The sequence below is a fragment of the Pseudophryne corroboree genome, chromosome 1 (assembly GCF_028390025.1).
Source record: "Pseudophryne corroboree isolate aPseCor3 chromosome 1, aPseCor3.hap2, whole genome shotgun sequence".
Classification (NCBI taxonomy): Eukaryota; Metazoa; Chordata; class Amphibia; order Anura; family Myobatrachidae; genus Pseudophryne; species Pseudophryne corroboree.
Window position 1 is genome coordinate 712,086,670 of NC_086444.1, and position 25,327 is coordinate 712,111,996.

At 44.1% G+C, this 25,327-nt stretch overlaps 1 long non-coding RNA gene across 1 annotated transcript; it reads right to left on the bottom strand.

Moving 5' to 3' along the window:
* Positions 1-681: 681 nt before the first annotated feature.
* On the bottom strand, positions 682-16,864 carry LOC134908881 (uncharacterized). Its single transcript, XR_010175815.1, has 3 exons — positions 16,420-16,864; positions 15,801-16,090; positions 682-2,042 (listed from the first exon to the last, which is right to left on the bottom strand). It is a non-coding gene; the product is annotated as an uncharacterized LOC134908881 (long non-coding RNA).
* Positions 16,865-25,327: the final 8,463 nt, after the last annotated feature.

Consider the following 25,327-nt stretch of genomic DNA (forward strand, 5'->3'; position numbering starts at 1 on the left):
CTAAAATGTGTCTTATGGAATGCATGCTCTGTTTGTATCAAATTAACATTTATCCATAGCCTCTACATATCTAACAACTTCAACCTGCTAGCTATAACAGAAACATGGCTCACAATCTGACATGGCCTGCCCTGCAGCATTGTTACACAGTGGTCTCCAATTCACCCACACTCCAGGCCTGGTAATAGTAAAGGAGGTGGGGTTTTATTATTACTATCCCAATCTTTCACATATATAGTTCTACCGCAGGTTCCAGAACTCGCATTTACATCAACTGAAGTACATTTTATCAGAATATACACACCTTTCTCTCTGCGTGTTGCAGCTATTAATCATCCACCTGGACATCCCAAACAATTTATGAAAGCTCTTTTTGCCTGGCTCCCTCACTTCCTATCCTCTGACATCTTAACCATCATCATGGGTGATTACAATATATTGATAGTCCGAAATCTGCTGCTCATGCCTCCAAACTACTCTCTCTAACCTTCTCTCTCTGCATCTCCCAATGGACTGATTCCTCTACTCATCAGGAGGGCCACTGCTTTGATCTTGTATTCACCAGAATATGGTTGTGTTTGTTAGCAAACAAAAAAAAAAGCACACTAATAGGTAAAACCATGTTGCACTGTAGGTGACGCAGATAAAACATGTGCAGAGAGATTTAGAGTTGGGTGAGTTTATTGTTTTTTTGCTACATGCATCTAAAAACATATCCAAAATATGACCATACCTTACACAATACACTGCAAAAAATCTAATCCATGCTCTTCTTATCTCCCGCATTGATTATGGCAATACTTCTTACTGGAAAAAATGTACTCTATAAAAAGAAAAGTGAAAACCTGTCTCTCTGTAAGAAACAATTCATTGGTCAGTGAGAGACCGCATCTGATTTACCTTTCAGGCTGCACCATAGTGTTCCAGGACGTGGTAGGAGATGCCACTTAAGTGCCAACCCTGGGAATAAAAGTGAGACCTCTGTGGAGTTTAGGGGAAATACTTGCAGTTCTTAAAGTGACTCTTAGAAGGCTGTGTTGACGTCCCCATGTAACATACTGCTAAAACCTTTTATGTACATTGGACCTTATTCAGGTCCAGTTCTACTTGCGCCCTGATGCACAAAGTACGGATGTGTGCATGCACAAATGGATTCTGCGACACAGGATGCAGGAACGGCATAGGATGGTCAGTGATTGACACTAAGTTAATGGATGTATGCCACTTTCTGGTGCAGACCAAGCTAGGACCAAAAAACTTGGGTGTATCAATCACACACTTTTCGGATATCTGGCGATAGGAATTATGGCTTATGACCCTCAGCGCTTATGGTTTAAAACAGTGAGCAAATTGCAATAAAACACTATTTATTTTAAGTAAAAATAAATTAGAACAGTAACATAAAAAGACTGTATATACAAATATAATTAGCATTAACATGTGATTTAGGATGGGAATACTGGCAAGTATTCATCAAGAGAGAATTACATGGGGTGGTACACTAAACACTGGCAGCTGTTTTACAATCGAAAATTGCATAAAACAAAAGATTGTGCAATAAAACTTTCCCAGGCACTACCACAGGTAGGTGTTTCTCAGTCCTTAGATTATATGGCAGTATGCACAGTAAGCTGACACTTTTCAAGGTCTTCCTCAAAGCTGTGTGCATTGCTGCTCCAAATACTTCTAGTGCTGGCAATCTCCTCCTCGTGTAACTGGGACCGAAAGTGGGCGTGGTCACGATGAAGTCTGACCGGAAGTTCGTGTGCCGCAGCCAGATGTTATATGTTTATTAGAAAAGCCATGCTGCAGTGTGTGAGCCCTGTTTGTGGCTCTATAAGTCCAGGTGTGCAGGTTATTGATTAAAACTTGATTTCTATATATTTCTATGTTTCTGGTGGGATATTGATAGTGGCCGCTTCCGAAAAACTTCCTGTTTTTTCAGGCGGAAGTGGGGCATTCCCCCTTTAGCTTATGCGCATGTCAGATGGATGGTTTCCACTGGTTTGGTGTATTTTCCTTGTGTGCAGATCAATTTGCTTCTGTGAAAAATAAGAATTCCTTTTTAGTACACATATAATTAAAGTGAAAAAAAGTCATGTTACGCTATTGCTGTGGTTATATATATATTATATACACACATACACATACAGTGCATCTGGAAAGTATTCACAGCGCTTCACTTTTTCCACATTTTGTTATGTTGCAGCCTCATTCCAACATGGAATAAATTATTTTTTTTCCCCCTCAAACTTCTACGCACAATACCCCATAATGACAATGTGGAAAAAGGGGTTTTTTTTGAGATTTTTGCTAATTTATTAAAAACTAAGAAATCACATGTACATAAGTATTCACAGCCTTTGCCATGAAGCTCAAAATTGAGCTTGGGTGCATCCTGTTTCCACTGATCATCCTTGAGATGTTCCTACAGCTTAATTGGAGCCTGCCATTCGTACATTCAGTTGATTGGACATGATTTGGAAAGGCACACACCTGTCTACATAAGGTCCCACTCTTGACAGTGCATGTCTGAGCACAAACCAAGCATGAAGTCAAAGGAATTGTCTGTAGACCTCCGAGACAGGAATGTCTCGCACAAATCTGGGGAAGGGTACAGAAAAATATCTGTTGGTTTGAAGGTCCCAATGAGCACAGTGGCCTCCATCATCCGTAAATGGAAGAAGTTCGGAACCACCAGGACTCTTCCTAGAGCTGGCTGGTCATCTAAACTGAGCGATCGTTGGAGAAGGGCCCTAGTCAGGGAGGTGACCAAGAACACGATGGTCACTCTGTCAGAACTACAGCATTCCTCTGTGGAGAGAGAACCTTCCAGAAAGACAACCATCTCTGCAGCAATCCACCAGTCAGGCCTGTATGGTAGAGTGGCCAGACGGAAGCCACTCCTTAGTAAAAAGCACATGACAGCCCGCCTGGAGTTTGCCAAAATGCACCTGAGGGACTCTCAGACCATGAGAAACAAAATTCTCTGGTCTAATGAGACAAAGATTGAACTCTTTGGCATGAATGCCAGGCGTCATGTTTGGTGGAAACCAGGCAGCGCTCATCACCAGGCCAATACCATCCCTACAGTGGAGCATGGTGGTGGCAGTATCATGCTTCCAGGGGGTGTTTTTCAGCAGCAGGAACTGGGAGACTAGTCAGGATAGAGGGAAAGATGAATGCACCAATGTACCTGCCAGCATTCATAAATTGTGTTTTATTGCAATCTGCTCATTGTTTTAAACCATAAGCACTGAGGGTGATAAGCCATAATTAACGATGTCAATGATTGACCGTTTTATGCCATTTGGTGGTGGGGGCAGCAACATCTTCTGTTTGTGAAAATAGAGGTGTGTTGTCGCCGTTTAGGGGGAGGAAAGTGGCCTTGGATCTCCGTCATTGCACAGAGATTTTGTGGCCTATGCAATGAGCGGCTTGCACGTCCCCATGGGTGCTGTAAGCCTCCAGATCAGATAAGTAATGCAGCAGGAGGCGTGACTCCTCCTACTGCACTACCATATTAGTGCTATCTCTATGTAAGTGCATTGTGCCAGTACTTCTTTAAAAGAGTCCAGTATTGGAGTAGCAGTAACCCAGGGAAAAATGTTAGAACAATCAAACAAACCAGTAGGGAAAATACTGTATTATTAGGAAACAAAACCTCACACGACCGAGTCTGAGGGTTGGAATGCAGTGCTGCCCAGCCTGCTTCAGAAAAAAGGATTCAGTGCTAAGTGACAAAAATCCTATTTTCTCTTTCAACAAGGCTGGGCAGCACTGGACCATAGGACATTCAGCAGCCACCCCCAGGGAGGGAATGCTAAGGCTGCATTACCAAAGAACTGTACCCCCAAAGTGGGCATCACCAGAGGCAAAAAAAAACTGAAAACGTGTGAACATTAAACCAGGTGACTGCATGACAGACTTGTTGTGCTGAAGCCCCATTCCACACTGCCTAGGAGGTTGCCACTGCCCTAGTGGTAGGCACTGACACCCGACTTGGTGCCGGTCACCCTGCACTAGCATGGGCTCGAGTGATGACCGAGGGGATCCAATGCACAATGGTCTGCATAGTAGCTGGCGAACCACATTGCAAAAAACAAGCAAAGAATCTGTGTGGCAGACAGAAGAAGTCTGGTCCAAGTAAATTTGCAAAGCTTTAACTATGTCTAGTAGAGCCAGATCATCACGGCCACTGGAAATCATTGAAGGAGTGACACACCGGAAAAACATCTTAGTTTAAGTGGAAAACCAAAACAACCTTCAGCTGAACATAAGAACCTTACGAATAAATGCACTTTCATACTGGAAGATGAGATAAGTTGTTTGAAAGCCAAAACACCTATCTTGGAAACATGCCATGCCAAGGCAATAGTTATAAGGAACACAAGCTTCCAAGTAACAAACTGAAGATTTGCTGAATCTAAAGGCTTAGAAGGATCCAGTTTGAAAGCAAAAAGGAGGAGATTTAAGATCCCATGGAGCTACCGGCAGACAAAACAATGGTTGGATAATGGAACAATGGAACACTGTAAAAAAGTTTGGACCTCTGGTAGAAGTGCCAAATGCCACTAGAAATAAATTGACAGGCCTGAAATCTGTACTTTCAATGAACAAAGCTTTAAACCAGCTCCCAAACTCCCCCTAAAGGAGAGCCAAAAAAATGAGGCAAAATTTTGAGGTATGAACCCTTCTTTATTTATACCACAAGATATAGATCTTCCATACTCTGTAGTAACTGTGTGACAAAACCGGTTTCCAGGCCCATAGCATATTACAAATTACTGAAGGAGAAAACTGTTTAGCCAACCAAGAAGGGTCCTTGTATTTAAACGGACCATGTTGTAGTAAGTCTGGGCAAAGTTGAAGACACCCCTTGGACCTACCAAAATTTTGAGAATGTCTGCATGCCACAGCCTACATGGCCACTCTGGAGCCACTAGGATTACCCATGGGTCCCTGGTGTGATTGAGTACCTGAAGCAACATTGGTGTTGGAGGAAAAAGGTATGGTAGATGAAAATCCTGCAAAGCCATTATGGTATCTACTGCAAAAAGCCAGCGGGTCCAATGATCTTGTGCAAAACTGTTGAACCATGAAGTCATGTCAAGAGGCCATGAGATACACTTGTGGAAGGCCCCACTTCTGAACCAACTGTGGAAAAACATTCAGATTGAGAGACCACTCCCCTGGGTGAAACGTGGATCTGCTGAGGATGTCTGCTTCTCAATTTACCACACTCAGGATGAACATCGCAGATAACGGCGGAACAAAGGTCTCCACCCATGTAAGTATTCATATTCAGGCCTCCTGTACCATTGCTGTCATGCTCTTTTTGCTTCCTTGGTGATTTACATACGCCACCATTGTGGTGCTGTCCGGCTGAATATGAACTGGCCGGCCATGACAGACTTCTCTTTAACGAGAGCCTGCAAAATGGCTCAGAGCATGAGTACATTGATGGACAGTGACCAAAGGCCCTTGAGATGTAATGTTACAGCACCTTATCCTAGGAGCCTCATGTCTCTAGTCACAATGACCCAATTTGGAGTGATCAAGGATCGACCTTGGAGGAGATGGTCGGGAACAAGCCACCAACGTAGAGACTGATGAGTGTTGTCTGGCAGAATGAGAAACAGAGATGAGAGCGATGCCGAGCATCCTGACCGGTTTTGGAGAATTTCCCACTGAAATTCCAGCAAATGGAACCTGGCATTCTGAATGCTCTCAAAGGCTGGGACCATTGTTCCCAACAGCTTCATGCACAAAAAGATCAACAGAAGAGGTACTGACGTGACCAAGTTCTGTAGGGTCCATGCCTTGGACTCTGGTAAGAAAACCTTTTGAACTAGGTGTTAAAGACCTAACCCAAGGACTGAAAGTGCTGACAAGGAATTGAGTGAGATACATGATATCCATGATCCTGAAGTACAGTACCAGGATGATCTAGATGCTGTTGTAACTGCGTAGCTAAATCTACTTTCACAAGCAGATCATCCAAATAAGGTATGACTGTGATACAGTGCACAGTAAACTTGCCATTGCTGACATGATCTTGGTGAAAACATGGTGCCATCACTATTCCGAATGGTAGTGCCTGGAATTGATAGTAATCATAACTGACTGCACAATAGAGTGGGGCATGATGACCTGCCCAAATCAGAGGTAAGCCTCTCTGATGTCCAATGAGGCCAAATATTCGTTGGCCTCTATGCCAGGGTTTACTGATCAAATAGATTCCATACAAAAATTATTTACCTACAACCTGGTGTTCAAGGTGTGTAGAATTAAAATTGTCCTGAATGATCCGTTCAACTTCTGAAAAATATACATTATGGTAAGAACTTCACCGTTGATAACGGTATTTCTCCTATGTCCGCAGGATAACAATGGGATATGATGGAGCGACAGCGGATTGGCACCAAACGATCACAAGCTTTCAGTCCTCCCAGGATGCAACTGGCCCGTCCATATATATATCCCCACCCACTGGCTCAGGCAAATCAGTTGGATTCCAAATCATTTTGGCAGGAGCATTATGTAGAACCCTATTCAGGTGAGAAGAACACACATGCACACCCTTCCATGCAAGAGGGAAGAGTTTAGTGAGTAAAAAGATCCTCAAATCAAGTGCATTAGGGTGGAATCCCTGTGGAACCTGTGGACATAAGAGAAATACCATTATCAATGGTAAGTTCTTACCATAACTTATATTTCTCCGGCAGGGTCCACAGGTTATCCACAGGATAACAATGGGATTTCCCAAAGCAATATTTAGTGGTGGGGACGCTCCTGATTAGACAGGAGAACCTTACGCCCGAATTCAGAGTCATGAGAGGCAAAAGTATCCAAGGCATAATGTCTAATGAATGTGTTAACGGAAGACCATGTGGCTGCCTTACATATCTGTTCTGCTGAAGCACCATGTTGTGCTGCCCATGAAGGACCTACCTTACGCGTAGAGTGAGCAGAGACATTAGCTGGAACAGGAAGATCAGCTTGAGAATATGCTTCTGAAATCGTCATTCAAAGCCATCTTGCTAGTGTCTGTTTAGTAGCAGGCCATTCCCTCTTGTGAAATCCGTAGAGAATGAAGAGAGAATCTCTCTTTCTGATGGCACTGGTACGATCCACGTAGATTCTTCATGCACGGACTACGTCCAGCGACGCTTCTCCCACAGAAAGTCCCGATACCTGAAAAGCCGGGACTACAATTTCTTCGTTAAGGTGAAATTTAGATACCACCTTAGGAAGATAACCAGACCTAGTTCTGAGAACTACTTTATCTTGATAAAAAATCTGAAAAGGAGGTTTACATGACAGTGCTCCTAAATCTGATACTCTTCTAGCTGATGCCATAGTCAGTAGAAAGAGAACTTTAGCTGTCAACCATTTAAGATCCACTTTATTAAGTGGTTCAAATGGAGCAACTTGAAGGGCTTTGAGAACCAAACTTAAGTCCCAAGGCACTGCAGGAGGAACAAAAGGCAGTTGATCGGTCACTCTGCTCCTTGTGAGAAAGGAAGCAGCGGTCACGTGATCGCAGCCCATTTCCGGACTATGGAACGCATCGTGGAACGCGGAAGTGCGGCTGGCCGCGACCACGATGCGCTCCTAAGTATATAAAATAGATATGAAAATGAAATTTATTAGTTGGGTGAGCATCATTATTTAATGTAGTTGTAACAAGCAGAGGAAAGTACAATAAAACATCGCAACTATACATTTTTATTCAAGTTACCCATGATGCATTTCCATTTCCTGTTCACTGGTATAAATATGTTTGTCAGTCACTGTCTGAGTATCCACCTTGAAAAAGACCTTGTGTCGAAACGGCGTTGGTGATATCAGACAGTGCTTTTTAATTCTCCTATATCGATACCAAATCAAGGTAATATGCAGCATTTGTGTTCGCAAGTGTAAGTCCGGAATTCACTTGTGATTGTCATTTTCCATTCTGACACACATTTTGCTCTATCCTGATTTTTTTGGTAATTATTTAAGGAGATTTGTTTTTATGAATTATTTTTAAAATTTGTTATCACGCACCAATAAACTAATTCTTTATGGAAGAGAAGAGTTATTCATCTATTCAAAGAAACCGCTACGTGTGGGATACCATCTGCTGAAAACGTGAGTGTGGTACGTTTTCGTTGAACGGATCTCGTTTCACGTGTCTTAAGTAGAAGTATAAAAGAAACCTTTATGTGTATGGTGATATTTAACTCTAAGTGAGTTTTGGTACGTGTACCTATGTTTGTGAAGTGGTGGTGAGAAACTATCCTTATCTCCTATCAAGAAAAACTTCCACATCACAGGGCTCTGCTTCATCGGAGAACACACAAAAAATTGAACTTATTGTAGACATTACTACACATTTGTTGTTTATTTTTGTTCTTTGCATGTAAACATCTGGTAATTACTGGATTTATATGAAAAAAAGATTAACGAAGGACCACAAGGTTTTGCAAGTATATTATACAAATTTTGTTTATTATATTTGTCACTTGTATAGCAGCGCCTTTGATCTCCCTTCCACTTGTTATTTCTTCAGTTGAATACGCAGCATTCCCTGGAAAAAAGTATGCACATCCTGTAGATTGGCAATTTTCTTTTGAAACCATACAGTCAATGCTGATACTTGCACTCTCAAGGAAGCCACCTTTAAACCCTTATCCATTCCTGCCTGAAGGAAATCTAAGACCTTGGATACTCTGAAAGATTTTGGGTCCATACTTCTTTCACTGCACCAATAAATATAGGCTTGCCATATTCGGTGATAAATGCGAGCTGAGGAGGGTTTCTTTGCTCTGAGCATAGTTTGAATTACCTGTTGTGAGAATCCTCTGGACTTCAGGATAGAGGTTTCAATAGCCACGCCGTCAAAGACAGTCGATCCAGATGCCTGTGATAACAAGGACCCTGCATCAGTAGATCTTGACATTGAGGGAGCAGAATTGGAGCATCAATCAACATCCTCTGTAGATCTATGTACCAATGCCTTCTGAGCCAAGCTGGAGCTATTCGAATCACGGCACCCTTTGCTTTCTTTATTTTCCTCACCACCCTGGGTAAAAGGGTGATTGGAGGAAACAGATAAGACAAATGAAAGTCCCATTTCACCGACAAGGCGTCCACAAAGATCACTCCGGGATCCCTTGCTCTTGATCCGAATGCTGGCACTTTGTTGTTCAGATGGGATTTCATGAGATCTATTTCTGGCAACCCCCATTTGTCTACTAGAGTCTGAAAAACCTCCGGGTGTAGAGCCCATTCGCTTGATTGAATGGTGTGTCGACTGAGAAAGTCCGCTTCCCAGTTTAGAACTCCAGGAACGAACACTGCAGACAATCCTGGAAGATGAAGTTCTGCCCACCTTAGTATGTGACTTACCTCCTTCATTGCTTTTTTGGCTGCGAGTTCCTCCCTGATGGTTGAGGTACGCTACGACCGTCGCAATGTCTGAGCGGATCTGGACTGGTTTTCCTTGCAGAGTGTCCTTTGCCTGAATCAGTGCCATGTATATGGCCCGAAGTTCCAACAGGTTTATTGGCAGGCAACATTCTTCTGTGGTCCACTGTCCTTGGAACCATCATTTTCCAGACACTGCTCCCAAGCCCTGAAGACTGGCATCCATTGTCAGGATCTTCCAATCTGATATCCAAAAGGGTCTCCCCTTGTCTAGATGGGATGTCAGCAGCCACCAGGCTAATTACCTTTTTACCTTTTCTGAAAGTACTATGGTCTGTTTCTTTATTGTCTGATGTACTCCATTCCATCTGGCCAGAATCAGACGCTGCAGAGGTCTTGAGTGGAATTGTGCATACTCCACCATGTCGAATGTTGACACTATCAAACCCATCAGTCGCATTGCTGCGTGAATTGGTATTGTTTGACTGTGTAACAACTCCTGAGTCCTTAACTGCACCTTGGATATCTTGTTCCGAGGTAAAAATATTTTCTGCAGACTTGAATCCAATACAGCCCCCAAATGAATCATCCGTTGTGACGGAATCAGAGATGACTTTTCCCAATTTATGAGCCATCCGTGCTTCTGTAGACGTTATTGTCTGTTGGAAATGGCTCAAGAGCAATTCCTGTGACTGTGCCAGGATTAAAAGATTGTCGAGGTATGGCAAAATTCTTATCCCCTGCTTGCGGAGATAAGCTGCCATAACCACCATGATCTTGGTAAATACTCTGGGGGCTGTGGCTAACCCAAAGGGTAAGACCTGGATCTGAAAATGTTGCTGGAGGGTGGCGAACCTGAGGTAACACCTATTGAGACAATGCTATAGGAACATGCAGGTAAGCATCCTATATATCCAGAGATACCATGTAATCCCCTGGGTCCATGGCCAAAACTATGGTGCGTAACGTCTCCATGTGGAACCGTGGTACCCAAATGTATTTGTTTAGCATTTTCAGAATGAGAATGTTCCGAAACGACCCATTTGGCTTCTGAACCAAAAACAGGTTGGAGTAAAAACCCTGTCCCCGTTGTGCAGGGTACTGGAATAATTACTCCTGACTGAAGCAATTTCTGAACTGCTTCTTGCAGGGCTCTGGCCTTCGCCTCTATACAAGACGGACTGGTGCAGAAGAACCTTTGAGGAGGCTGCTTCTTGAAAGGGAAAACATAACTCAGAGATACCGCTTCTTGCACCCAAGCATCTGTTGTCGACTGCTGCAATATGTGTGCAAACTGAAGAAGTCTGCCCCCTAGCCTGGGGTCCCCCAGGCGGAGGCCTGCACCATCAAGCTGATGGCTTATGTTCTGGTTTGGAAGCTTGCCCTCTGGTGGCCCATTGCTTTTTTGCCTTACCAAACTTATTGTATTGGGGCTGCTTAGAATCACTTTTTTCTTTTGTTTTTCCTTGCGACTGAAATGGCCGAAAAAACCGAACCCCTAGGCCTGGGGTTATAATTGGCAGGAAGCCTGACCTTCTTGGATTCTGCTTCTGACTCAAGAATATTTGTCAATTCCTTACCAAACAGAATATTCCCAACAAAAGGCAAATATTCCAGAACCTTCTTAGATTCTGAATCAGCTTTCCATGTACATAGCCAAATTGTTCTGCGAGCAGCTACCGTTAAGGCTGATGCCTTGGAAGCAATCGTACCCATATCCATTGCTGCTTTTTCTAAGAATACCGCAGCCTGCTTCATGTGAGCTATATGGGATTCCTGCTTATAGCTCACATTCAGCTACCGCCTTTGCCATCCAAGCTGAAGCGATAGCTGGCCTTATGACTTCCCCTGACAGAGAAAATATGGTTTTCAAAAACCCATCCACTCTTCTGTCTGACATCATTTAATGATGTTGACGGTAAAGGCAATATAGATTTTCGCACTAATCGAATGACATGCGTATCTACCTTAGGAGGCACTTCTCTTTTTAAACAGTCCCCAGTTGGAAAAGGGTAATAGGAATCCCATTTTTTGGGAATCTATATATTTTTTTTATTGGGTGTAGCCCAAGCTTCCTCCATGATTTCCGTCAGCTGATCTGACCCTGGAAACTGGACCCTAACTGTTTTAGGACGTTTAAACACAGGTGCCTTAGTTTTTAACACCGGCTCTGCTGAATCCTCTAGGGATAGAATAGCCTTCATTGCTCCAATTAATTCAGCTATATCCTCTGAGCTGATACCTTCTACCTGTTCTTCATATGCTGAAGCAGAGTATATAGAGCTATCATCATCTGATGTATCATCCTGTGTAGCCTGTGAATTTGATTATATATTTACCCTTGGTTTATCAGCTTGTTTACTTGGAGAAGCTGTAGGGGGCTATACCATAAGAGGGAAGCTGCATGTATGGGTTAATAGTGTACCCTACTTCTGGTACTGAAGCTGTAGGGATTACCCATTCAGCTATACTGGACAAGGTCTGTGCAAACATAGCCCAAGGTGGATCTACCTGCCGTTGAACAGGGATCTGCCTTGCAATCTGCTGAAACGCAAACCAATTTGTACATAACCCATCATGTGGCAGATCCTGAGAGGATAATCCCACTTTGCAGGACAAACATGTTATGAGTGTTGGTGTTACTGTTAATGTAACCTCGTTATCCCGCTCTTAGACATGATAAATAATCAGCTTTTCACAGTGTACTACACAATTTGTGACTGTAATCCCTTTATTATATTTAAAGTGATATCAATCTGACCCCATCCCATGCACCAGCATTGAGGCTCAGAAGAAACCACTGACAAACATATATAAAGTCAGCAATCACACTAGCAGTCAGTCACATGTTATATATTAGTCATATGAGCATATTATCAACTACAAACACATTTCAAAGTATGTAGGAGTAAATATTGCTGAATTCTGTTCTATACAGATCTTTAACGTATTCAGACGCATTGCGAAGAAAACCACAGTGATGTACACAGACTCATATGCAATAGGCACTAAAGTTCCATACTTACAAAAAGTGGATAGAAATTTAGTGCTGTATAACCCGTACTCAGTATAGTGGGATACAGGGAGACTCACCCCACTTCCAAGATCGATCAATACGTTAGCGAACGCTGAGTGGATCCAGACGCTACTAGTGTACACTGCCGCTCCGGGAACTTTTAGTGAACACAGACGTACTGGTCATACAGACGCCTGTACTGTGACCGGGTCTCCTCGCGGTAGCACTTAGTGTACACAGACGCAGCGGCTATGCTGCAACCGAGACCCCTCGTGGTAGCGTCTGAGACGGAAGTGAGGCCATCAGTTCATGGCAGGAGACCGACAAAAACTGGTCATGAACTGGGGGGAGGGGCAACCAGGAGAGTGTCCGACTCCCCACCACTGACATCAACCCTAGGGATCGCAGCCTCATACTATTCCTTGTGCCTTATGATCCCTAAGGCCTAGCGCTGGAGCACCCATGGTGGCAGCGCGCCAGCTACTGTTTGGTAGTCTCCTCCCAATACAGTGCGGCTGTGTCTGTTATTCCCCTTCTAAGTGGAACCGATGCCTTACCTTCTCCCCGTGCTCCGGCCACAGCCTGGTAACGTCTGCTGGACCTGCTAGTATATCCGACACAGACACCCGTCGAGACAGCACTTGTACCGTGGGTAAGCATTGTTGCGACCCGGCGGAGAGTTGTTGGAGCGACTCTTTCCAATATGCGTATAAGACGCTGTTAGGAAAGATCCCTCAGAAAACTAGTAAGACTATAAAAATAAAAAAAGAAAGCTTAGGGCTGCCAAACACAGCAGCCCTGTGACCATGGTCCGGCTCCTGCCGCACCAAACAAAAAACTGATTTGCCTGAGCCAGTGGGAGGGGATATATGGACGGGCCCATTGCATCCTGGGAGGACTGAAAGCTTGTGATCGTTTGGTGCCAATCCGCTGTCGCTCCATCATATTCCATTGTTATCCTGTGGATAACCTGTGGACCCTGCCGGAGAAAGGAACAGATTTGAGTAAAACACCCATTTCCATCCCAGCAGAGATACTGGAGCGATAATGCCAAAAGGAAAGAACTGCTAGCATAATTCAAAGCTGCTTTCTTCACCACATCCTGGGAAAGAACAGTGGCAAAAAAAACAACTCTGGTGATGGACTCCTGACATTGATGATGTAACCTCTGGGAATGATGCCCCGCTCCCAGGCATCTGAAGAAGACTCCGCTCAATGGTCATTGAACTGAAGCAACCACCCTCCAATTAGTGATTGTACTGAGTGGAGAGGGAACCCACGAGGTGCTAGGCTTCTCTGCAGCCTTGGGTACTGAGATGTAGTCAGGCTAATAATGGAATCCAGTTCTGATCTAAAAAGAACACCCCCACCAAAAGGAAGAGCTTACTAGGAACATTTTGATTCTGATTCTGCAGTCTTAGGGGGTTATACAGGATTTCCCCGTTGGCAGCATCAGTGTGCACGCGCAGGTCCCGCCCTGCGCATGTGCGGCCTGGCCAATGCGATCGCATTGCATTGGCTGTGAACATCTCTACCTGATTGACAGGTAGAGGCATTTGTGGGGCAGGGACGGCACGTGAAAAATGATGATGGGCTGTGGCATTTTCATGGTGGCTTTGTGACATCGCGTGTAGCTGCTCCAAAGGACAAAAGGTGACAGGGCTGCAGAGACAGGGGATCATCCACAGCTGCTGCCACTGGGCAGGACAGTCAGCATGCTGGATGGCCTTGCCCTGTGATGGGTGGCATACATTGGGTCTAATTCGGTAAGGATCGCAAAATGTACAAATTAGCAAAAACTGTGACCAATCGCAAAATTGAGAAAGCACGCCCAAACGGAAAATCTGCAACACTAATTTAATGTTACAAAAAAAGGTGGACTTGTCAAATTTGCTAATTTTGCAATGAGATTTAAAATACCGCATTTTTTGCTAAAAAACTTACACTTAGTCGCATTTTTTGCGTAAAGGCTTCTGATGTCACAATTTAACATCAGCCACACATAACATTGAGCCAACCATGCCTACTGACAGGATGTGTCGAACAACAAGACGAGCTACTTTCGCTGGTGAATCCACAAACGCAGGCGGAAAAAGGGGGAAAAAAAGTTTTTTGGGGGTTTTTTTGTGTTGAAAGTTTACATACATGACATATTAATGTTTCTTTGTTATTATTAACATTCCTATTGTTATTGTTTAATGTGAAAATATTTATTAAAAAAAAATAGTGGTGCATAATTAAAATGTCCACAAAATCACAATTATTGTGGTGATGTTATTAAACATATGTTTCTTTGTCAAGGGAAAAAACAAAACAAAAAAACCTTACACATGTATGTGGGTATGATTTTTGAAGATAATTGTTTGTTGCTTTAAATCAGAAAAAAACTCAGCTTTTAAACAAAAAGCCATTAACCAAACAAAAAAACTTGCTTGTAAATGTTATTGTACATGTTTGTAGGAAAACAAGTGTGTTCTTGACAAACCTGCATTGTTATTAACTTAAAGAATTATTAGGTTACTACTAACATATATTTTAGAGTAATACATGTGTTTAATAGTTTAAACCTCCCTTACATGTGAAGTGTCAATGCAGCTGAATAAAGTGTGTTGTGGTCTGAGATGTGAGCTTCTTCAGCTGGGTGTAATGAAGCAATGATTGCAGTATACATGCCGTCTACAACTGAGGTCAGCTTGTGCAGATTTTAAAGGTAGACCTGTAGTCACTCGGAAACTGCACACCATAAATGTGCGATCAGTTGTAAAAATTGCGAATGCACCACCCACCGATCATCAGCATACGCCCACAACATGCCCCGCAACACGCCCCTGCTCATAGTTTTTGCGAGACCAGCCCTTTAGTACGCCCCCTACATGCCTACTTTTCGTAGTGCATACGCAGTTTTTGCTATGTCTCAGTAGTATTTTTTTTGTCTCAGATTTTGCGTTTTCAGTCTCAAATTTTACGTATTTTCGCATTTTCTGCGATTTTTGTTGCTTTGCGTTCCTTGCTGAATTAGGCCCCTTATGTAAAAAAAAAAGGATTGCAGATTCTTCTAAAAAGCAGAATCTGCAATCCTTTTTTTTACATAAGGGGCCTCATTCAGCAAGGAACGCAAAGCAGCAAAAATCGCAGAAAATACGTAAAAACTGAGAAAAAAAATGCTAAATCTGAAGAACCCCCTAAGCGCACAGCTAAAAAGCCCTTTATCAGGGACAGCCATAGCTGAAACTTTGGAAGCCACCTAAGTGCCATCTTGCATGGCCTCTTATACATATTCAACTGCACTGCAAAGCTGTTTTGCCAATTCCAGTGTCAGGATCCTGAACTAATTCATACATGTAGTAAGTGTTCCTTGTATCTTACTTACCTCCTGTTTTGCAGGGGTTTTAGGATGTGCAAAGCTTCATGCAGACTTCAGCTTCCAAGCTACAGCATGTGTTTGTGTTACAAACTGCAGTCTGTGTTACTCACTCTTGATTAAGCCACCTGTGTAGGAATTCCTAATCGGCAGGATCCAGTATACAGCATCTGGTCTCTCTGTTCATTGTGTCAACATGAAGTTCCCAGCAGCCATGTTGTTTTGTCAGCTGACTGGACTGTCCTCCAATGGGATTCCTGGTGTGTGTCAGCTGATTCCCTCCACCAATGACAAGCTACCTGAGGGTATATAAACAGGGTTGTAGGAACAGGAAATTGCATAAACAACTTCTTCCTCTAGTGCAGTGATGGGGAACCTTTGGCACGCCACCTGTTGTTGAACTACACATCCCAGCATGCCCTGCTACAGTTTTAGCATGGCCAAACAGCAAAACTGTAGCAGGGCATGCTGGGATGTGTAGTTCAACAACTGCTGGAGTGCCAAAAGTGCCCCATTACTGCTCTAGTGATTGCAAGCTCCTGTTTGCTGTTTGCAGGCTCTGTACTGTGTCCTCACTAGGATCTCCAGTACTTTCAAGTATTCTCCAGTGAACTTCAACATTGATTACCATCGATTATCTTCTAGTGTTCTCCAGTGTCTTCAAGTATTCACCAGTACCGATTGGTTATCTCCAGTGATCTCCAGCATCAAATAACATTGATTTATACGAGTGTTCCCCAGTACCGAATGCTATCGGTTATCTTCAGTGATCTCTAGCATTGATTAAACATCGATTTTCTTCAAGTGCTTTCCAGTACCATGTCCTACCGGTTGTCTCCAGTGAACTTCAACATAAATTGTCTTCAAGTGCTTTCCAGTACCATGTGCTGACCTATATAGTAGCAGATGCTCAATTAGCTTAATGATATTCAGGTGCTTGAAAGGGAGGGGTATTTCTAAGCAAGAAAAAAAGGTATTTTGTTTCCCCCAGCACCCTGAATGATAACAGTAACCAGATTTAAATCCCACACAATATTAGAATTCAGAGATCTCGGTAACATATACAGAGACGCCTTGATGCGGCTCTGGGGCTTATTCATACATTTGCGCAAATATATGTAACCGAGATCTCTGGCTGAGCTGGATGGCTTAAGTGTGGCATACCTTTACATTCTATTAACACTTTTCACACACTAATTCCTTTAACACTATTTCTTCATTTTAATTGCATCTCATTTTTGTATCACCTTTATACTGTAGCTTCGGCTTCCTAACACTAATTTATAAACACTATAGTTTTTTCACTGGTATGCTGCCCTGGGCTTTCTGGCTTATGCTGGTGCTTTGGGGTGCCACACCCTGCACCTACATATAGCACTAGGGTCCCCAAATATACAGAGACGCCAGTACCATGTGCTATCAGTTATCAGTGATCTTGAGCTTCATTTAACTTCAATTGCCTCTGTGTTTCCCACTACTATTGATTATTTACATATGACCACCTTGTTTGCTGCTGCCTTATCAGCCAGTAACTCCTCCATTCAGCTTGCAAGCCGAGACCACCAGGGACCAGGTCGTGACATCCAGGAGGGAAATCCTTGGCTAGTCTGTGAAGGCCTTTAATGAGTTTGTTGGCCCAAATCTGCATGGCTTGAGCCACCCAAGCTGAGGTTAATAAAGGTTAGATAATGACCCCAGAGCCTATAAAAATGGACCCGAGACAACAGTACAACTTTTAAAGGATGCAGAGCCCTGAACAGGAAGAGCCATGGAGGCACTTCTCACTTAGATACATGATCCGCTGGAAGTGGATAAAACTAGGAAAATTTGCTAGGTACGGAGTACAGTCCAGCGAGTGGCTCACAGTCGCAATAATGTTCCTGAAGACAAGACCAGAGGAAGATATTAGGTCCTCACACCCCAGGGTGACAATCATCTCCTGAAAGTTACTCTGTCTCCTTCGAAACCTCCAATGGAGAACTGTAAGGAGGAAGTCGCTTGTACGCTGAGCACAGCTGAGGATTCTTGAAAAATAATTCTTATGGGGGCGTGGCCTGACTGTAAGGGAGAGCAGACATGTTCACTCTCAGCTTCTGCAAAAAGCCTCCTATTCCTACATCTCTAGGTAAATTCCCCTGTCCCTGCCTGGTAGAAACACCCAGAGATAGCTCCTCTAACGTCCTGGGAGCCTGCTGCAATGGCTGCCTCCCTTTTGGACTCTGTATTCCCTGCCTTGCAAGAGAGGTGCAAGAAGTCCTCTAACCCTGTCTTGCTCCACTATATTTGCCTCACTCTTTATTAACACTACAGTGATTTTTTTTCAATAAGGAGCTGAGTGCTTAGTTACTGTGTTTGGCTGCTGTATTTTTCCCCTTTCCACTCATCCTCTGCCTATGGTCCAGATACGGTGCTTGGAACTATAGTTATCTCTGTTTTTTCATTCATTCCAACTCATTCCTCTGCAGATGTGATTATAAGATGGAGTGTTGTGCTAAAGTGAGCGAGTGATGTGACACGCTGCCTTGCCTTTCCACCTGGGATCTGCCTGTTCAGCATATACTATTGCAGTGGAACCAACACTATTTTGTTTACTTCAGCCTACTGCTGTTAAAGCTAATTGTTTCCTGTCTGAACGTTTTCATTTTCTTGTTCTTTTTCTCTGATATTATGCCACCTAAGAAGTCTAAGGGGTCATTGCACCCTCCTGTTTCTTTTCCAAGTCAGAAATTGCCCCGGTCCTCACCTGTAGCCCACGGGGTACTGGCCTCCTCTTCTACTAAGAGCCGTGGTCAGTTGAGACAATTCCTCTCTGTACCAGGAGTTGATCCTAACTCTCCTGAACCTCTAACCCAGGGGTGGGCAATTATTTCAGCTGAGGGGCCACTTGACATTTTCTGTCAGTATCCGAGGGCCACAAACAAAATAGCAGCTCCCCCCACTTGCCAAAAATATAGGTACGTGGCTTCATGTGGAAGGGGTGTGGGCAAAAAAATAATACAGATTGATATAAGGCTGCACAATAGTCTCCATTACACAAATTGCGCCACACAGCGCCACTTACACGCATTACACCAGGTAGAGCCCCTTTTACACACATTACGGCAGGTAGAGCTCCCTTTTACACATTACACCTGGTAGAGCCCCTTTTACACACATTACGGCAGGTAGAGCCCCCTTTTACACATTAACATTTTATTTAGGATAATTATTGCGCAGCAAGCAAATTATCCAGTGTCTTATAGCCCCTGGGGAAAGGTGTGACACAGTGATAGAACACGGGGGTGACAGTGACAGAACACGGTGGGGGTGACACAGTGACAGAACATGGGGGTGACACTAGTGGTGTCAGAAGGGGGGTGCGACCGGCACTCGGGTGTCCCCCTCGGAAGGGGTGACGCCAAAGTGCCAGCTCTTCTGCTTTGACAGGAGCCGAGTGCTGCAGTGAGATAATCTCCTGCAGCACTCGGCTCCTGTCACAGATAAGAGCCGACACACACACAGTCCAGTCTCCGGGGTCAGCCAGCATCTTTGGGGAAGCTGGACATGCCACCGGAGCGAAAGAGAAAAGACCCACCAGGCCACGCCCCTTTTAAATTAGGTCACACCCCCTTTTCGGGTGCCACGCGGCCCGAGCGGGGGGGGGGGGGTGTAATAGTACAGAGTGCGCTCCGGGTGTCACCACACCCGGTGATGCCTCTGGGCGACACGGTGACAGAACACGTTGGGGTTGACAGTGACAGAACACGGTGGGGGTGACACAGTGACAGAACACGGCAGGGGTGACACAGTGACAGAACACGGGGGGGTGACACAGTGACAGAACACGGGGGGGTGACACAGTGACAGAACACGGGGGGTGTGACCAGTGGCGGATCTAGACTTAACTTTTAGGGGGGGCGGTTTAAGAATTATGACTCCTCCCCCTAATCATAGCCCCTCCCACTTAGTAATGCCCTTCCCGTTCGCTTCTAAATTTCCTATTGTTGCCATTACTAATAAAATGTTGCCAGTTAGTGGAGAGAACCCTGAGCCAAAATTCACGTTATTGCACGCAGAATGAGCCAAAATTCACGTTATAGCACGCAGAATGAGCCAAAATTCACGTTATAGCACACTGAATGAGCCAAAATTCACGTTATAGCACACTGAATGAGCTGAAATTCATATTATAGCACACTGAATGAGCCGAAATTCACATTATAGCACGCAGAATGAGCCGAAATTCACATCATAGCACGCAGAATGAGCCAAAATTCACATTATAGCACACTGACTGGGCCGAAATTCACATTATAGCACGCAGAATGAGCCAAAATTCACATTATAGCACGCAGAATGAGCCAAAATTCACATTATAGCACACTGAATGAGCCGAAATTCACATCATAGCACAATGTATGAGCCGAAATTCACATTACAGCATGTAGAATGAGCCGAAATTCACATTACAGTATCACTGAATTAGCCAAAATAATGCAGGGACATATACACTTTAGCTAGGAGCGGAGGGGGGAGACATGGAACACAGAGGGGGCACACACACACACACACACACTTACTTTAGTTTGGAGGGTAGGAGACATGGCATACACACTGACAGTGACACCTGCTGCAGCCAGCAGCATGAGGAGTCGGATGGAGGCCGGGTGCCGCCGCGGCATTGGGAACGAGGTGGAGAGCGGTGCAGCGCGGCGGGGGACGGGGAGAGAGAGAGAGAGAGAGAGAGAGAGAGAGAGAGAGAGAGAGAGAGAGAGAGAGAGAGAGAGAGAGCGAGCTTCCTGACGCGCGTACAGGAAGGAGGGGGCGTGGTCAGAACAGAGGCCGCTCAGCCGCTGTATGCGCGTCAGGACGCTCTCTCTCCCCTTCCCACGCCGCGCTGCACCGCTCTCCACCTCGTTCCCAACACCGCGGCGGGACCCGGCCTCCATCCCGGTGCCGGTATGTGTAGGGGGGGCGTTCGCCCTAATCGCCCCCCGCTAAATCCGCCACTGGGTGTGACACAGTGACAGAACACGGGGGGGGGGGGTGACACAGTGACAGAACACGGCGGGGGTGACACAGTGACAGAACACGGCGGGGTGGTGACAGTGACAGAACAGGGCGGGGGGTGACAGTGACAGAACACGGGGGGGGTGACACAGTGACAGAACACGGGGGTGACACAGTGACAGAACACGGGAGGGGATGGTACAGTGAGAGCTAAAGTACACACACACACACACACACACACACACACTTTCACTTTTCCCATTAACTTACTGATCTGGCTGGCAGTGGCAGGAAGGATGGATCTGTAGCAGTCTGCCTCTTGTCCCGTGTAGCTCCGCCCCCTGAGGTCCCATGTAGCCCCGCCCCCTCATCGTCACATAGCTCCACCCCCTTTTCAGTTGACCACAGCCGTTGTCACTGTGGACGGGAGGAGGAGGAGGAGGCTGGGGAGAGAGGAGCTGCCGGCAGCTAGGAGGCACTGCAGTGCAGAGCAATGACAAGCAGCTCAGCCGGTCGGGCCGCTTGTCATTACTCGGTGGTGGGAGGCAGTGGGCCGGGCAGGATCCGCGGCCCGTATTTTGCCCACCCCTACTCTAATCGTCAAAACTCTCTGTCAGGTTCTAGTGGCTTATAAGTCGGATCTATCTCAAGATTTAACTGCGGCTATTCAAGAGGTCAGAGTGGAGTTGACCACTATCGGAGACAGAAATGATCATTTAGAGCCCAAAATGGAAGAGTTAGTTGCCTCGCACAATGATCTTATAATAGCTCATGACCATCAACAGGCCGACATGGAGGCGTTCAAAGATAAAATAGCGGATATTGAGGATTGTTTGCGCAGGAACAATATTAAAATACGTGGGATTCCTGACTCTGTATCCAATTCGGAGTTACTGGACTATGCATCGTCCTTGTTTCGTAAGCTCCTACCGAAAGTGGACGTGAAAGATTTACTGATTGACGGGATCCATCGACTTCCCAGACCGCGGTCCTCGTTGACTTCCTTCCCTAAAGACACTCTACTCAGAGTACATTTATTCACTATTAAGGAACATATCTTACAAGCTGCGGAGGATTCTGATGTCTTGGGTGGCTTGCAATTTTTTCTGGACTTTTCCACCTATACTATCTCCAAGCGAAGATTATTGGCTCCAGTCACTGCTGCCCCAAGAGCTCAAGCTATCCGGTATAGGTGGGGGTTTCCGGAGAAACAGATTATCACTTACGACAACTCCTCGTACATTGTCTCCGACTTGGATGCCGGAGTGAAGTTGCTCACAGACTGGGACATTCCGGTCTTCCCACAGCTCCTGTTCGACGTCCGTCACCTTGACCTGAATGGTCTACTACTTGATTTTCTTTCTAATTGATATCTTTGCTAATAGTTCTATGTCCAGCTAGAATGCCTTTCTTTCTTTCTTTCTTTCTTTCTTTCTTTCTTTCTTTCTTTCTTTCTTTCTTTCTTTCTTTCTTTCTTTCTTTCTTTCTTTCTTTCTTTCTTTCTTTCTTTCTTTCTTTCTTTCTTTTTCTCTCTCTCTCTCTCTCTCTCTGAGACAGTCGATTCACCATGGCCAAGATCCGTTGCTATGTTGGTTTCACCTCTACTTATTTTCTTATATATTGCCATTGACTTTACTGTTTTTTTTACTAATTGTCATTCAAATTTTTATAATATTTCAATGTTTTACTCTGTGCTGCACTGTGCTGATAATTTGAATTTAGATTTAAATTTGAATTAAAATTAGTTAACAGTATTGCCTATTCCTTCACACGTTTTTGTGAAGGTGTTTGTGTCCAGACTGACCCTGGGTGGAATGTCATTGCCATTTCCCCCCACCATCACCTAACGCACTGTATTTTTTCTTCCCTACAGTGCAATGCAGATCCGATATACTGGATCTTTTGGGGGGTTTTCCCTTGTGCTCTTCTTTTTTTTTTTACTCTTTGTATTTTGTTTTGCTATTCCTGCTGTTTTCCCTAATTGTCTTTGCTCCCTCCACCTGGGATTTAAATTTATTCACTATCTGCTGTTTACTGTATGAGGGTTAGACTTTTTTCTCTAAATGTTAAGGGCTTAAATTCTCCTAATAAATGTAGGTTAGCATTGTCCTCTTTTTAAAAATAAAGGGCGGACATTGTGGTCCTCCAGGAAACTCAATTCTCTTCATTTGGCCTCCCTGTATTGAAGGATCATAGATTCCCAACGGGTTACTTCGCCAACAGCCCTTTTAAGAGAAATAGCCATTTTATTTCGAAATACTGTTTCTTTTGTTTTACATTCATAAATCGCTGATAAGTCAGGCCGGTATTTTATTCTTACAGGGTTATTAGAGGATAAACTTGTTACTATTGTCCCTTTACGCTCCCAACTCAAACCAAGTTGCTTTTCTAAGAAGGCTCTGTTTATTAATCCAGAAGGTCCGCGTTGATTCTCTTGGGAGATTTGAATTTGGTAGTTGATCCGAATTTTGATAGGGTACCTCCACATGTTTCTGCCTCCTCCAAATCACGTATCGGTCCCTCCCTAGCGTTTTGCAATCTCCTCATGGAATTTGATCTGTATGATGTGAGGAGAATCCAAAACTCAACAGGTCAAGACTATACGTTCTTCTCCTCAGTTCATAACTCCTATTCCCATATTGATCTCATTTTCTGCGATAAGTGGACTCTATAACACTCTGGTTCTTTAGATATCTTACCCATTTCTTGGTCAGATCATGCCCCTCTGCTTTCGAGATGGGATAGCTCCAATAATCGCATTTCCCCTAGACCATGGCGCCTCTCCCCACATTTGTTAACTGACCCTTTAGCAAGGAAAATTATATCTGACTCTATCTTTCTATACTTTGAAATGAACTCCCCTTCCGACACAACAATTTTAAACTTCTGGTACGCCTTTAAAGCGGTAACTAGAGGAGCGGCTCTTAAAGCTGGAGCCATTCTTAAAAAACAGAATATGCAAATACAGGCTGATTTAGAAACTAAGCTTAATGTTCTTGAAGATAAGAATAAATCCCACCCTACCAAAGCCCTATGAAGGAATTATCTGAGGTCCGTAGCCAACTACAAAAATTTCTCATGGTTAAAACACAAGCTGCTCTTAATAGACTGCGTCAGAAATTTTATTTGAAAGTAAACAGACCTGGGAAGATGTTAGCACCTAAACTACGCACCAAACAAGCTTGGAATAGGATTAAATATATTTGTTCCCCGTCAGGTTCCAAATTAGCGAATACTCTTGATATAGCTAAGCAATTCGCAAGTTATTATGCCCAACTATATAATTGCGTTCTGATTCGTCTACTCCACAACCCACCACTGCGACTGTCCAATCTTTACTTTCTTCTGTTAGTCTCCCTACTCTGACTCCTTCTCAAGTAGACACTTTGAACGCTCCGTGGTCTGCACAGGAAATTGAAGGGGCAATTAAATCTTTTCCTAAAAACAACGCCCCGGGCCCTGATGGCTTTACTAATGACTTTTGCGTCTCCTTCAACACTGTGTTCTCCTCTACTTTGACATCCCTATTCAATGAGGTGACACAAGGTGGAAATGCTAGAAGCACAAATAGTTGCGATTCCCAAACCAGGGAAAGACCCAACCTATTGTTCCAATTATCGCCCGATTGCCCTGTTGAATGGGGATGTGAAACTTTATGCTAAACTGATTGCATCCCATGTTAATGTTTACTTGCCCTCCCTGATACACCCAGACCAGGTTGGGTTTGTGCCCAGCAGGCAAGCCTCAGACAATACCCGAAAAGTTTTTAATTTGATTGATTCTATTTCGTATGGGACGGATTTCCTGTTGCCTTCTTTTGATGCTGAGAAAGCATTCGATAGGTTAAACTGGCTATATATGCACACTGTTTTGACTAAAATGGGTTTTCGTGATCAAATCCCGACCTCTGTTTTAGCACTGTACAGTTCTCTCACGGCAAGGGTATTTAGCAATTGCTTCCTGTCGGACACGTTCCCTGTCTCTAATGGGACACGTCAAGGGTGCCCTCTTTCCCCCTTCATTTTTGTACTAGTAATACAGCCTCTAGCGACTGAAATCAGATCTGATGAAAACTTTCCTGGGTTGTTGCGAGGCGAGACTTCGCATAAACTCTGCCTTTTTGTGGATGATGTTCTTCTCTTCATTTCCCACCCTACCTTTTCTCTCCACCACTTACATGACATTTTAGCTAGCTTCAGTGATGCTTCTTTCTATAAATTGAATACTACAAGGATGGACGCTCTTCCTATTAATTTACCTGATTCTCTTATAGCCTCTTTACATTCTCAATATCCTTATAACTGGAAATCTGAGTCCCTTCTTTATCTTGGAATACATATTTCCCCTTCCACTTCATCTCTCTTTGATGTAAATTTACCCTCCCTTCTTGCAGCTCTTCAGTCTTTCACGTCCTCTTGGATGTCGTATGAAATCTCATGGCTGGGTAGATTAGCGGCGTTTACAATGACTTTATTACCCAAACTTATGTATTTATTTCGAACCATACAATTTATATTCCCCAGACTATATATGGATAAGTGCTAACT